The following is a 13,745-nucleotide window of genomic DNA, read 5'->3' as shown; positions in this document are numbered from 1 at the left end:
TCAAGTGTCATATGCAAAACCAATAACTGCAAAACTAATAAGGTGACATAAGTCAGATTGCTGTGATTTTGTGCCAAATATTTGGAAAGATCTAACACCAGGAATTGTGTTTCTGCAAAACTAAATTCTAAGTATGATGGCAAAGTGCTGCAGAATTTACTCCCTGCTTTGCTGCACATCAAAAGATCATTTTACTTGTTTACTTGTTCTGTTTTGTTATATACTGAACTGCTGCTTTTATAATTCCAAATGCTTTAGTTAAAGATTTTTAAATCGCAGTTTTTGCTTTTCAGATGAGGAAAAAAACAAGAAACAAGTTCCTCACTTGAATGTGCGGGTGCTTGTGTGTGTGCGTGCTTGTGTGTGTGTGTCTGGCACTAGATGGATGTTTTTACAACCATCTGCTGAAGGAGGAAAGTTTCTCTGAGTGCTTACACTAAATCTTAGTTTAGGACATGGATGCACAAGCAGGACTGTGTGACATCAAATAGTCTGAGAGCCAGTCAAAGTTAAATATGCCATTTACACAAGTGGGATGTGGAAACTAAAAGCTTCCAATGCACAAGAAATAAGTCAAACTTAGAGAAGTAAGAGGCATCCTGTGCCAAGCAGTTGAACTTTTCAAATAAGCAATCAAAGCAGAGTACTACAAGTTTTAAAGCACATCTTTGTGTTTAAAATTTGAAGTGATTTAACGCATATTTATACATTAGGCACATTAGGCCTTTATTTCCAATAGAGAAGTAGTGCAGTAAGAACAACAAACAAAAAAAACTGTTTAAACTCTAAAAACTGTGTTGCATGCTGGGAAAAGTCAAGAAAACAAAAGTTGATTGTCTCAAGACTTTTCAGTCTTCTGAATACTTACAGAATGCATCAAAAGGTGCTATGACATCAACGTTCAGTTCCCATCTTAAGTCAAATCTAAATGCGTCTGTATTCATAAAATCGAACCAGACACCTCGCCACTCACTGTCATTGCTTCTCAGCGTTTCTCTGCACGCTAACACTGCATCAGCATGTGATAATTTATCTCACGGAGCGCTTTCTATCCTCAGAGGAACTCTTCACGCGAGATATTCTCAACACCTGCACCCACAGCATCACAGCACACTCTTGGCACAGGGCCATCGCCTCTTGATACCTCACACTTTGCACTTACATAATGTGGCTTATGGCAAGAGGCAAAATCCAAAACATTTTTTATGCAAATTGTGTGGGTCAGGCATATTTTAAGGCTTGTAGCTGCTGAGTTGACTGCAACAGCGTGTGTCATCCTGAGCCATGGAAGCTCAGCGACTCGTACTGTTCATAGAGTGCTTTTGCCACGTACTGGGGGAGTCTTTGTAGTGCAGATTTAAACCATATGGCTGGGCCATGTGACCAAGTGAGAGTTATTTATGGTTGTTTTTCAAAAGGTATTGCTTTATTTACCACTTTTTATTGTACCAAAGAACATAAAAGGGAGGAGCACATAATGTCAGATTTGGTTATGTAAGAACAGGAAGTACAGATGAGGTGAGGTTATCAACTCAAAGTTTTCCATTTTTGGCAATCAGAGACTAGTTTGAGTAATCTCATCTGCATCAGATTTTTCCAGTGTCAAGATTTTGTTATTGCTTCTGTTATACAGGGGTGAGTTTTGCTTTTCTTATCCATTATATGAATAGATGGATTTTAAAGTTAATTATTTGACTGAATCCAACAGCTTTACTGATGATAGAACTAATAATAGCCCAACACGTGTAAGAGGTGCTAATACAGCCATACTACTATACCACTGCCTGTTGCTTGTTGATAAATGTTGTCTACATTGCTCCTGTGTACTACACTGTACAAACAACAGTGAACCGCAGCGTTTCAGTCTAGTGGTCACATTTTTGCTATACAGAGCCAAAGCCGGGCAAACGCACATGGCTGCCAAGTAGGATCTCTGAATCTTGCTCACTTTTTGAAGTTCATTACAAATGTGCTTGTTGATGTGCAGCTCTAAAACACAAAGGATGAGGTGGTTTATGCAACCTTAATGTTGCATAACCTAATGTAATAGTTTGGACTCAAACGATTACTTTATTGGAGATTATGTATCTGAATTTCAGGAGCAGGACCACGCCTCCAATCACGCTCCTTCCACCTGCCATCTATATGGGTTCCCCTAGTTCTGCAATCTGTTCATTCTCGTGTAGGTGCCCCACCCTCCCTCCCTTCTTCTTCTCCATTCTTCAACTTCTTCACTCCTATTTAGTACATGAGGATCTGCCAGGCTGCCAAACCGCAGCTCAATTCATGTCAAAGTTCTGTCTATGGCTTTCACGGTCATTACGCCATCTCGTGAGCATTAGTGGTTGTCTGTCTCTCTGTGATAGTATGGTGACCTGTCCAGTGTGCTTCTTAAACCTTTCTGCTCACACATACAGGAGAACTGAGCGAGGGCTATGTTCCTATTTAGAAATAGTCTGGTTTTTAAGATGGAATTCTCTTATATGTTTTATGCGTTAGAAAATTATTGTTTTTTTGGTGCTGCTAGAGCTGACGTGGTTAAGCTAGCAACCCACGTACCAAATGAGCTGCAGGGGCCGGGGTTCGAGTCTTCTCCGATCGTTTCCTGCGTGTCATTGCCCCTGCTTTCTCCGCTCTTCCTTGTCTACTGCCCCTCCTCTCCATCCACAAATGTTTGCACCCAATAGTTTTCAGAAACAATGAAAACATTGCAAATGCATTTAGGTATGGTGTGTGGCCTTTCTTCTGTGGGAAATCTAACCCAGTGGTTAGCTCGTCCATGAGGTCTGTGTAGGTTTTCAGTCATCCAGCCCATGGTTAAGAATAATCGATTGGTACTCAGTCTTTTGTTTTTTTTTGGAATAGCTGTCACACGGGTTTCTGTTTTAAATGATCTGTTGATTTTAGCTCCTCACACCTTTGAGTCCATTGTCTACATTTTATGTGAGAGTTGACTCCTCTGTGCTGAAACAACCTGCTCTGCATAACAGAAGCCAAATTGTGCTGACAACCATAGGTCAAAGTCACGGCTGACCCCTGTGACAAATGGCTCATTTAGCTGTTTGGAAAATGACTTCTACCTGCAGCCAAGACATCCATCCATTTTCTACATCAGCTTATACCCACTCAGGGTCACAGAGGGCTGGAGTCTATCCCAGAATACACTGGGCAAGAGGCAGGGAACATATCAAAGATAGTCAATGACAGACCGATAAAACATATTCAGACTGAGCGCTTGACAGTCTACTTACAATGAAGACCAAACTATGTTCAGTGACAAAGCAAATATTACATATATTTATATTTAAATTATGTTTATTTATTTAAATATATTTAATTGTTCCTCTTTTAATCGTATAATAAATAGGCATAAACGTTCAAAAAATATTTACTGACCATAAATGTGATTTATCTTTTCCATCTCCATTTTCTATTCTTGGACTCTACTAGAGAAGTTTGAATTTCAGGATGTTAAGTTTCAGGACCTAATCTGCAGTGACTCAGTCTTTTACTTTGAAAACTTATCAGATACTCTATATTAGCAGTAAAGCATGTCAAGTGGAATAAAAACCATTGAGTAGTGGGTAGTATCAAGCCCTTCAGATCACCTGCGTATGAAACAAAATATTTTAGTGTGAATAGCAGGTGGGCGGGGTATCTTTCTGTGACATCACGAAGTTCTAGGAGTAGAAAAAAAACAGTGTTTAGAGCAGCCTGAAACCTGAGCTTTCAGCTTATATGATGCTATTTTAATACCTTAACGACCTTATAACACCTAATATGTTACTAAGCAATGATGTTATTATGACTTATAATTGGCATATAACCTACAAACGAATGTTTATTCTGGGAACAGTAGCTTGATTACACGGCCATTCAAACTACGTGTCCTGAATTTATGTAATGCCTTTGGCACAGAAGAAGACCGTGAAACAGATGCAGCCAAGTTTCTCTGATTGTGAGTATGACATCAGAAATTATGGAAATGAATAAAGTAGGAACTGATGGTGAAATTTAATATCTGCTTAATATTTGGTTGTACTGTAATAGCTCAGTACAGAGGCTTTTGTTTTTGCATTTATAAAAGAAAGTTTGTTTTTAGTAGTTGATTCGACCTCGGCTTAGCCTGAAGGTGGGTGGAACTATGCTGGGGGCTACATGAAACTGCAATACTTAGCGTGGCATGCAATGATTTTACTAGTCGGCACTAGTCTCAGACCTCATTTCACTTCAGTTTTATATTTGTGCATTGCTGGCATCCAAGCTTTAAGTTGTCTTCATTTGTTTCCCCTTGTTGCCAGTGCAAAGCTGCCTTTTCTCACCAGTTCACTCCACTTGCCGATCAAGGGAATGGACCTGCCATGATTTTGTTATGTGTCGCTAACACGTTTGAGTGCTCGTATTTTCATGCTTCGTGGCCACAGTGGTCAAAAAGTCATCTTTTCCTGTAATGTGATTACCAACAAGCGACCTAAACAAGTCCTTTTTATGTTTTCTATTTGTCACTTATGTGAGAATGGTGACTTCTGTGTGAAGAAGTGCATTCCCTTAGCATCACCGTGTAAAGTGGGATGCCCTGGTAGAGATGGGAAGCTGTCAAAAAAATAATATCTACTTGCCCACACAATCACTTGAGGACATGTCTTATCAGCCAAAATAAGTGAAACAAACCGTGATGTGTACAATTTTCAGTGTATGTCATTTCCTTTAAAAAAGGTAACCAAATATTTGGAATTTGAAGAGTAAAAGCTCTTATTCTTCTCACAGTTTCCACATTATCCACATGCACATTTCTTTTTTTAAATAAATGCAATGACTTTGTGAAAAAAAATCATTAATGTGTCAAAATATCGTAGACCGGAACAACACAATAGTGACCTCTTGTTTGAGAAAGGAATCCTTAATTTGCTGTTTTAAGTAATTATGGGAAATAATCTTCTCATAGACCAGCCATCATGCCTCAATGATAAAATCTTTTCCGTTGAAGTATCCAGAGCAACAAGAAGAGAAAACAAGCAAACAACAGAGTGGAATTTCATGAGGCTGGAATGCTTCTCCATTCATCTGTCTTGCCAATACATTAATCAGGCCTGATAAAACTCTGTCAGCCGGCTGTGTTGCCAACGTGCACAATAGACGATCCCAGCTGTTGTCACTGTGCGAGTATTTGTGATAATTGTTGTTCTTTTGTTGAAAAAAGAATTCAATCTATGTTCCTGTAAAATCATTAGTAAATAGTTCAAAAAATGCAGGAGTGATTAATCACTTTAAACTCAGGAAGGCTGTTAACAAGGTATTGCTGAGCTGCCGTCCAAATCAATTGGTCAGAGAAAATTGAGAGACAGACAGCTGACAGAGAAAGGATTAGAAAAGAAGTGCTCTGTTAATCAAGCAAAGAAGCCTGATTAGCATTTCTGGGTTAGTTTACCTGCTGTTAAGAACACCTCCCCCAAACAAACCTTATCCAGTCATAGCCTAACAACCAGGGATGGCAGTAATGCGCTACTGTAATCTGATTACTTTTTTCAAGTAACGAGTAAAGTAAGGGATTACTATTGCAAAAAAGTAATTAGATTACTGTTACTTTCTGGTAAGCATGCTGCGTAACTGCGTTACTAAACCGCGATTTTGTTTGTGATAGTGTCTCGTGACAATGAAGTACGAGCGTGCGACGCCTGTGGCAGCAGACGTGTGCAGATCAACAATGGATAATATGGAGTGCGGGAGAGAGTACGACCATGCAGCGTTTAAAGGATGAACGTACTTAATTACTTTAAGTTTGATTCCGTAAAAAGTGACAAAAACATTAGCGTCTGCTGTACACTCTGCGTGGGAGGAAAACTTCTTTCTACATTGAAAAATGAAACTTCAACTTTGAGCAAGCACCTAGCAAGCCGCCACGGGAATGTAAAATTCACAGAGAAAACCCCGGATCCCCCCATTGACAGGATCACTGTGGCATCGGCCCACCACTCCTGCTAAACATGTGAAAATAGATTTAAGAGTGACAGGACTCAGTGCAGCTGAGTCTTTGATTTTATTTATTTTTTGCTGTGTTTTACTTGCATCTATTTGAACGTGAATGTAAACACAAAAATATTTTATTTTATATGCTGGAGTATACAGAAAATAGGTTTAAATGTTAAACAAATTTCTTCAAGTCAAAGACCGTTATATATAATTTAATTTTTGCTTGATGCAATGTGCATAAAATTAAAACATTAAAACTAATAAAACAAGTTTTAAAAACAGACCTTTTCATTTGATTCAATTTTATATGATGGATTATGCAGAAAAAGTAGAATAGGGCTGAAAGGTCTATTGCTTTATTATATTTTCAGAGTGATGATGTCTATGGTGATGGTATCCCAGAGAGTAAAAACAAAACAAAACAAATCTTAATTATTGAAACAGTTTTTATATGAATAACAAGTTAGTTTGCCCAACTAACTTTAACCCAGTGGTGTCAACCATACATCACATGATCTGGCAAACGGTCAAATTGAGCCCAGTGGACAGCTTTACAAATGGTGGGTATGTTCTGGCATGATTTCTGAATGATCCTTACAGGTTCGTGTTGAGTCATTATGAATGGATCAAAATTATACCCTTCTTAGTGAAAAAGATTACATGCGGTGTTCCGTATCACACCAAGGCCGGAGTCACGGTAGGTGGAAAACGGTGTTGGGAGACCAGGATAAAGTTACTGTGCATATGTGCAATAATAATAAGCACTCACAGTTATTTTCTGGCTTCAAAGTGACTTTGGTGTATCAACATGGTGATAAAATGCCAATAACACGAAATCAGTCTGCTATCAGTTTTTGATTTAATGGGGTCAAGTTGGCAATTCCATGCAGTCTGTTTGTGATACTGTGGCTATGAACTGGGATAAATTGCTGAAAAGCACAAACCTGCTGCTGTTTGTTGTTAATCTGCTGCAGTCTATATAAAGAGTAATTCAAATAAATTACTTACATTCATAGTGTAGCCAGAACCTCATAGATTTAATAAAGAAATTCATAGTATAGTGATGCAGTCGCTGCAGGTTGGGGTTTTTTACTGAAAATGACACAGGCACCCAGAAACTCTGCTTTTATATATAGGAATATAACCAGAATACAACCAGGCTGAGTCACAGTAGTGGTTGCACAGGGGTTGAGGTTGTTGTGCTCGCAACCTCTGGGAAACCAGATGGTTGCTGCAACTCCTTGCACTCTGCCTCCAACTGGAGGGAGGTTGCTGTATATTTTTATTGTACTGTGTGTACTTGTGAGCTATTCAGCATCATTTGTAATCAAAGTACAGTTTTGGATAACATCTCCGATTATTCATTATCTTTTATTGCAAATGGACGGTTCAATAAAGAATGCACTTGATTTTAATTGTTAGACCGACTTGAGATGAAGCTTATGAAATACTTTTACAGCCCAGCAAGCTGTAAAAGCAACTTTTGCAATAACAACAGTATTTGTGCTGCGGTTTTGCTTTTAGTCAGAAAAATCCAGAGTATTGCTAATCTTTACTTATCAGAGCATATTGTTTAAAAGATTAAACAATTAATGGTTAATATGGCATCGCTATCACTGTAAACTACCTTTATTTTTATTTAACGTGATAAACAACAATTTGAACAGGTTTGACTCGCTAATTGATCCATGTCAACATCCTAATTGCTCCAGCCCATCATGCATTTGACAAAGACAGTTGGGTTCCTCCAGTTTTCCATGTATCCGCTGTATTCACAGCCCCATTGGACAGGAGCAGTTAATAAAACACACCTGGGATTACATCTCTATTGTAAGTTTAAACCAGCTTGTGGTTTCCGTGTAGCAGTTACATAATGTCCTTCTATTGAAGAATAGCAACCTGATTCTCTGCACCCTCCACTGTATACCCTCTTTCCAACTGGCTGCATTAATCTGACAGCATCTCTGGCTTTATTGTTACTTCACTCTAGACGTGAAGATTGTATTGCTAATTACTCATATGCTTCCGTATTGGATTTCGCCGCCCACAGTTTATGTTATTGCCTTACAGTTATTAAAAATGGTGCTTGTTGCATGTTCAGCATTTAAAAGAAAAAAAAAAGCTGGTTTGTTTTTATTTTTGCTTTTGTTTTGTCCTATAAAGAGGACATTCAGTCCTCTTCATAGTACCTTATTATCCTAACAGAGCACTTTGTGCTCAGACTACAGGCTTACTTTTGATTCCAGTTTTCAGTAGTTTTCAGTCCCCTCTGTTATGGAACCAGCTAACAGTTTTGATTCAGGTGGCAGATATTAAGTGCCGATATTGATTTTTGATTAAGCTTATATTTAGAGCTGGACCAGATGACCCCGAAACCTCCGTTAGTTATGGTATAATACAGCAGTCCCCAACCTTTTTTGCACCACGGACTGCTTTAATGTCAGACAATATTTTCACTGACCGACCTTTAAGGTGTTGCGGATAAATACAACCTCCTGGAGGACACGGCGGGTCTGGGCCCGCACTGGGCAGGATGGCTGCTGTGTTTGCTTTGGATTACTTCTCACCCCCCACCCAACCCTGTGCCTTGTCACGTGCTCCATAATGTTGTGCTGTGGACATTTATGTGTTTTTTGTGCAGAGGAGTTTTTTTGTTTCCTGTTCTCATGCTGTCCTCCCAGCAGCCCAGCATGAGTAGAGGTCTCTTTTTATCCTCTTGTACTTTCCCATTGTAGTGTATATTTCAGTGTTTTTCTGTAACGCTACCGATCTCCGACCTGTATCCCCATGTGATGTCTGTGTTGTGTGTGCAAGGTCGGGGGGGGGGTGGGGGTCCCAATTCACTGCAGGGCAACCTGCATGTGGCGAATAAAGCCTTGATTGATTGATTGATTGATTGATTGATTGATTGATAAATTATTAAGCTCTGGCTCTTTCTCCCATGTCTCTCTTTTGTCTTGTCTTCCTCCGCTCACCCCCAGATGGTCGCGGCACCTGACTGTCCCTCCCTGAGTCTGATTCCGCTGGAGGTTTCTTCCTGTTAAAAGGGAGTTTTTCCTTCCCACTGTCGCCAATTCCTCATAGGGTGCAATCTGATTGTTGGGGTTTCTTTCTATATTGTAGGGTCTTTACTTTGCAATATAAAATTCTAACTTCATTTTGTTCGAATGCAGAGTTTATTTAGTTTCTAAAAAAATGGATTAATATTTCAGTATTTAAATGGCCAGTTTACCTGTAGTGTACACAGAGGTATGAGGGGTCAAAGTGTTGATGAAGTTTGCTGTCACACACAGTCAATCTGGGGCAACAGAGGATTACAGATTTGTTATGGCATTGGGAAAGGTAAGCATTTCAAAGATTTGTCATATCAAGTTGAGGCTTTTTTCACCCCTCATTTTCCAGAGTGGTACCTAAAACCCCACAGCGCTGCAGCTTTTTGTGAACAAGCTTCAGATTTGATTAAATAGAGCAGCTGCTCAACCATAAAAAAAAAAAGTTTTCTCTCCTGCTCCCTGTGAAGATGAGCTGGCGAACAGAGGATGGGTGCCCTGCTGGTCCTGTAAACGTTTGAGAGGCTGCAGATGCTGTTTATCAACTGTGGAAATCTAGAAACAGACATCAGCATGTGCCAGAAAATCACTGAAGGGCAAGCCTGACAAATAGTCAAATATGCACTTTTAGATTGTATTGTAAACCGTACGTGGGTAATTTAAGTTTCATTTATATTTGGAAACAGAAATAGTGTTTGGATGGTCGCAATCTGAGAACTCTTAGGCTATAATCTAATAACTTAGCCTTTAGAGGAAGCAGTAATTCTTCGTGTTCTTTGTGTCATCACTGTTTAAAAATACTAATAAATCAAAAAGTGCTAATAAAAAGCCTACTCTGCCGTCAGATGACTTCGAGATTGGATTTCTGTACTTCTTAGGCTCTCAACTTTTGAAACTAAAAATGTGGCCACTGCTACACAAACTACAACTGTCAAGCAGAACGCTTGTTAAAAATGTTCCTTTAGATCAGATAATAGAGACTCTGGTTTTTATGTCTAGCTGTTTATTAGTTTCCATGAATTACAATTAGTTTTATCATTAATATTCAAAGATAAAGAATTTTAAGCTGTACATTGAAAATCTATTTAGGTACAAATGCACAAATGCAACCCCCTAGGGCTAATTATTGGACCAAAAGATAACTACATGTACCTCTCTGAAGTCCAAAAAAGGTAGATTTATTTTCCCAAACAGTTAAGAAAAATTACCAATATCAGAAGACAGTATGCTTGGACGCATTGGAAATGAAATGGGGTAAAATATACATTTTACACTTCTATTTCAAGGTTTTTGTTTTTTTTTAATTTAATGTAGCTATTTGAAAAGCATTTAATTCCCCCTTTCATTCTGTATGTTTTTCTGCATATCAGTGCCACAAATGTCAGGTATTTAAAGATACATTTTCACCCTTTTTAATCAGTCACTTTTTGTACAGTTGCATTAAAGTACAAAAATTGTCAGCAGAGTTACGACGCTGATGAAGATCAAGACTGGAAATGACAAGAGTACAAATACGTACTGCCTGCCAAGTGCGCGCAGCAGTGCTTGTGTAATGCCGCAGTGACAAGCCATTATACCCTAAAGGTGCAATAAGGCTCTTTATTTTCTGAGGCTACAACTGTGAGATCAGCCACAAAAGGTGATACACAATGTAGAGAACAGCAGATAATGTTCATATCATTTTTATCACCATATAAAGTCAGTATTATCTACAGAAAGGCTGTCCAAGAGTAAAACATAATTAACTTTTTCAAATGCTCTTTGAAGTTGCAATTTTTTTTGTTCATATTTATAAGATAAGGGACTTGGTTGAAGTCCTGACCATATACAGAGCTGCGGCTGTCTTTGAAATCAGTTACAAGAAACAAACCCAGGGAAACCCGAGCATCTCATTAGGCCAGATGTCTCTGTGTTCTCTGTTACTAAAGAGGTACAAGTACTGCCAAAGTGGACTTATCTCACTGTTATTTGCTCCAAGCATGTCAGCACTGAAATGGACAAACATATATGCCAAATACTGGTTTTAGGCTTGAAATCGTACATACATGTCATTATAATTAGACTAGATTAGACTAAAATCATTGCTGCAATTACTAAACATAAGACTCTGTCTGTCTTATGCCAGTGCATTTGCTTGTCAGGAAGAAAGTATTGATTCATTGGACTTTTCTCTGTGTTTCATACATTTAGCGGCGGTCAGAAGTGCAATTAAAGTGTGCTGTCGAAACTGTTTGGTCTAAATGCTACAAGCTACTCGCGATTAGATAACAGACAAATTCTCCTTGAGTGGACTTGAGTGGATAGGACAAACAAAACCTGATGACAAGGTGGTGTTAGGGTCAGGCAGTGCATCATGTTAATACAATGTCAGTGTCTACATTTCATTAGATTAGAGTGGAAATGAGATGACACTTGTAGTTACATATATATATATATATATATATATATATATATATATATACACACATATATATTGCAGGGTGCATTTAAATTTCGCTACCCTTTTAACGCAGTGAAGACACTGCAGTTGTAGCCCACAGCATAAACTGATCCTGAAGCTTTGTATTAAGTGTTTCTGAAGCATCACGCAGCCCCAACATTAGCAACATAACATGTTAAAACAAATATCATAGTAGCTTTTCATGCAGACCTAATCGTGTTAAAGCAGCAGTGTGGAGGAGTGTTTCTTAATATTTCTGGAGACTAAGCCTGCTGGACCTTATGTATTTAATTTAATGATAGGCAATATTATATGAAAACCAAAAGAGCTACATGCTCTCCATTATTGATTCAAATTACTGTGTGCAATGTGCGTGCTGGATTGATGTGCAACTTTCTAGCCTCTTTTAGATAATTGATTTATCCACAAAAGCTGCAAATTGTCTACATGGCTCTATTGCTCTCATCAATCACTTTTACTGCAATCAAGCAACAGATAGCAGCAAGGCAAAGTTAAAAACAGACCGAGGAAGAAAGTCAAAGACTCAAAGAGGGCAAAGGATAGGAAATAGCAGGCTTGAATTTATCAACTGAGCAGACACATGACTCCAGTGAGGGGATAGACGTGAAAGAAGGGGCAACTGCATGCCAGCCTTATCAGAGCTAATATTGTTGCAAATCACATATTTGTCAGCTTGTTTAATATACTTAAAGCATTTCCCAATAATCTGTTAATGCAGCTTTAAGTTAGTGTACCTAAAAAAGTGCTTGGATTGAAGGGGCTAGAAAAGACACAGACATTCAGACATGGACATAGCACAACTCTCTTCATGCCGATCAATCAGATGAAGAGCCAACTTTAAGTAGTTATCAAAAGAGCGCTTCATTACCGCAACAAAACTAGGGGCAAGCAAGGTACAACCAAACACATTTTGCTTTTGATAAATGAAGAAATGTTTTTGCTAGATTATATATATTTTGAACAATCAACACAGACATCCCCTACTACTACCAAAAAAAAAAGGAACACATTTTGATGATTTAAAGGGAATTCGTTTGAACAGTTCTAGCTGTATTTAAAAATATGTGACTGTGTGTGTGTGGCTTAGTCTAATCCATATATATGCATCCATCCACATTTTCCAAGGCTCTTTAGACTAAGTCACATCTTTAACAATACTTTAATATGCATTTTATTTTTTACTCTTGAAGCGCTTTACCTCACATTGGTAGTCATTTACCAATTAACCTGACATGTATGTCTTTGGGACTGTGGCAGGAAGCCAGAATACCCACAGGAAACCCACACATCCACACAGCCAGAGTATCACTCCACCCTAACCATTAAGCTATTTTCAGTAGTTTTGCACCTGGGGGTGCCTTAATTGTAGCACTATGTTACAGTTGACATAATGCTACAAAAAAATGTACATGCATGAATTTTAATTTGTATCAGTTGTCCAGCGTTTATTCCTCGTAATAGCACTGCATGTGTCTGATTGGATATCTGGTTTCACAGGGGAAAAAAATAACAATGACGATATAGAGGTCTTCAAAACTCATGTAATATTTTACACTTTGCATTGCAGGGTTGAAAGCAGAACATCTTCCAGTCGGGTGGTAAACTGACCAGAAGCACACCCTAAAAAAAAAGTGCCTCGTGCACTCCTAGCGAGAGTCGTTTTACATATACTGTACATTAATTGGAAAGCTGTGTGCTTTGTGGTTTGCTACAGCTTAGTGACTTGTCCTACAAAACGTGCATCTGCAGTTAGAAATCTCACTGCACCGAGCAGTAAATGTATTCATCACCCACAATATAACAGTCTAGAATACTAATAATCTCTCTACTGCTTTCCCCCGAAACCTGTTTGCATTTCTGCATTTTTCCTGCTCAGTCAGATACCAGCAGCTTTACAAAATGTCTCAGTGATTACATCTTACACTGTTTGATAGCACTGTCAATAAGTAGTTCATCACCATTATCTAACAGGCATTTCAGATTCAGAGAGTATCACCCACTTGCGGTGCTATTGAACAAAGACAGCTGAACTCAGGGCTCGAATTCAAACCGAAAGAGAGTTGTGCAGAACTGAATGCACACCTTTGATTCACATAGCTTTCTGACTAGTCCTGGATGGTGTAGCGACCACAAATGTTAAAAGGCAATAAGTAATATACAGTTATGTAAGTGTGCCACGTGTGCAGTCAACATCAATTACAGTCAGATGACCTCAAGTTTCACCCTGTGGTCAGTTTGTTCAGTGTGGACAATGAAAACACAAA

The 13,745-nt window shown here is 38.7% G+C and overlaps 1 protein-coding gene across 1 annotated transcript in view; it reads left to right on the top strand.

Moving 5' to 3' along the window:
• Positions 1-13,745, top strand: part of kcna4 (potassium voltage-gated channel, shaker-related subfamily, member 4) — a 55,152-nt gene that overhangs the window by 4,569 nt on the left and 36,838 nt on the right. The window lies entirely within an intron of this gene.

The sequence above is a fragment of the Mchenga conophoros genome, linkage group LG1 (genome assembly GCF_057382185.1).
Source record: "Mchenga conophoros isolate Kocher_MC1m ecotype Shallow Benthic linkage group LG1, M_conophoros_male_GT1.1, whole genome shotgun sequence".
Classification (NCBI taxonomy): Eukaryota; Metazoa; Chordata; class Actinopteri; order Cichliformes; family Cichlidae; genus Mchenga; species Mchenga conophoros.
Note: the sequence above shows the minus strand (reverse complement) of the source record. Positions and strands in the feature narration are given on the sequence as shown.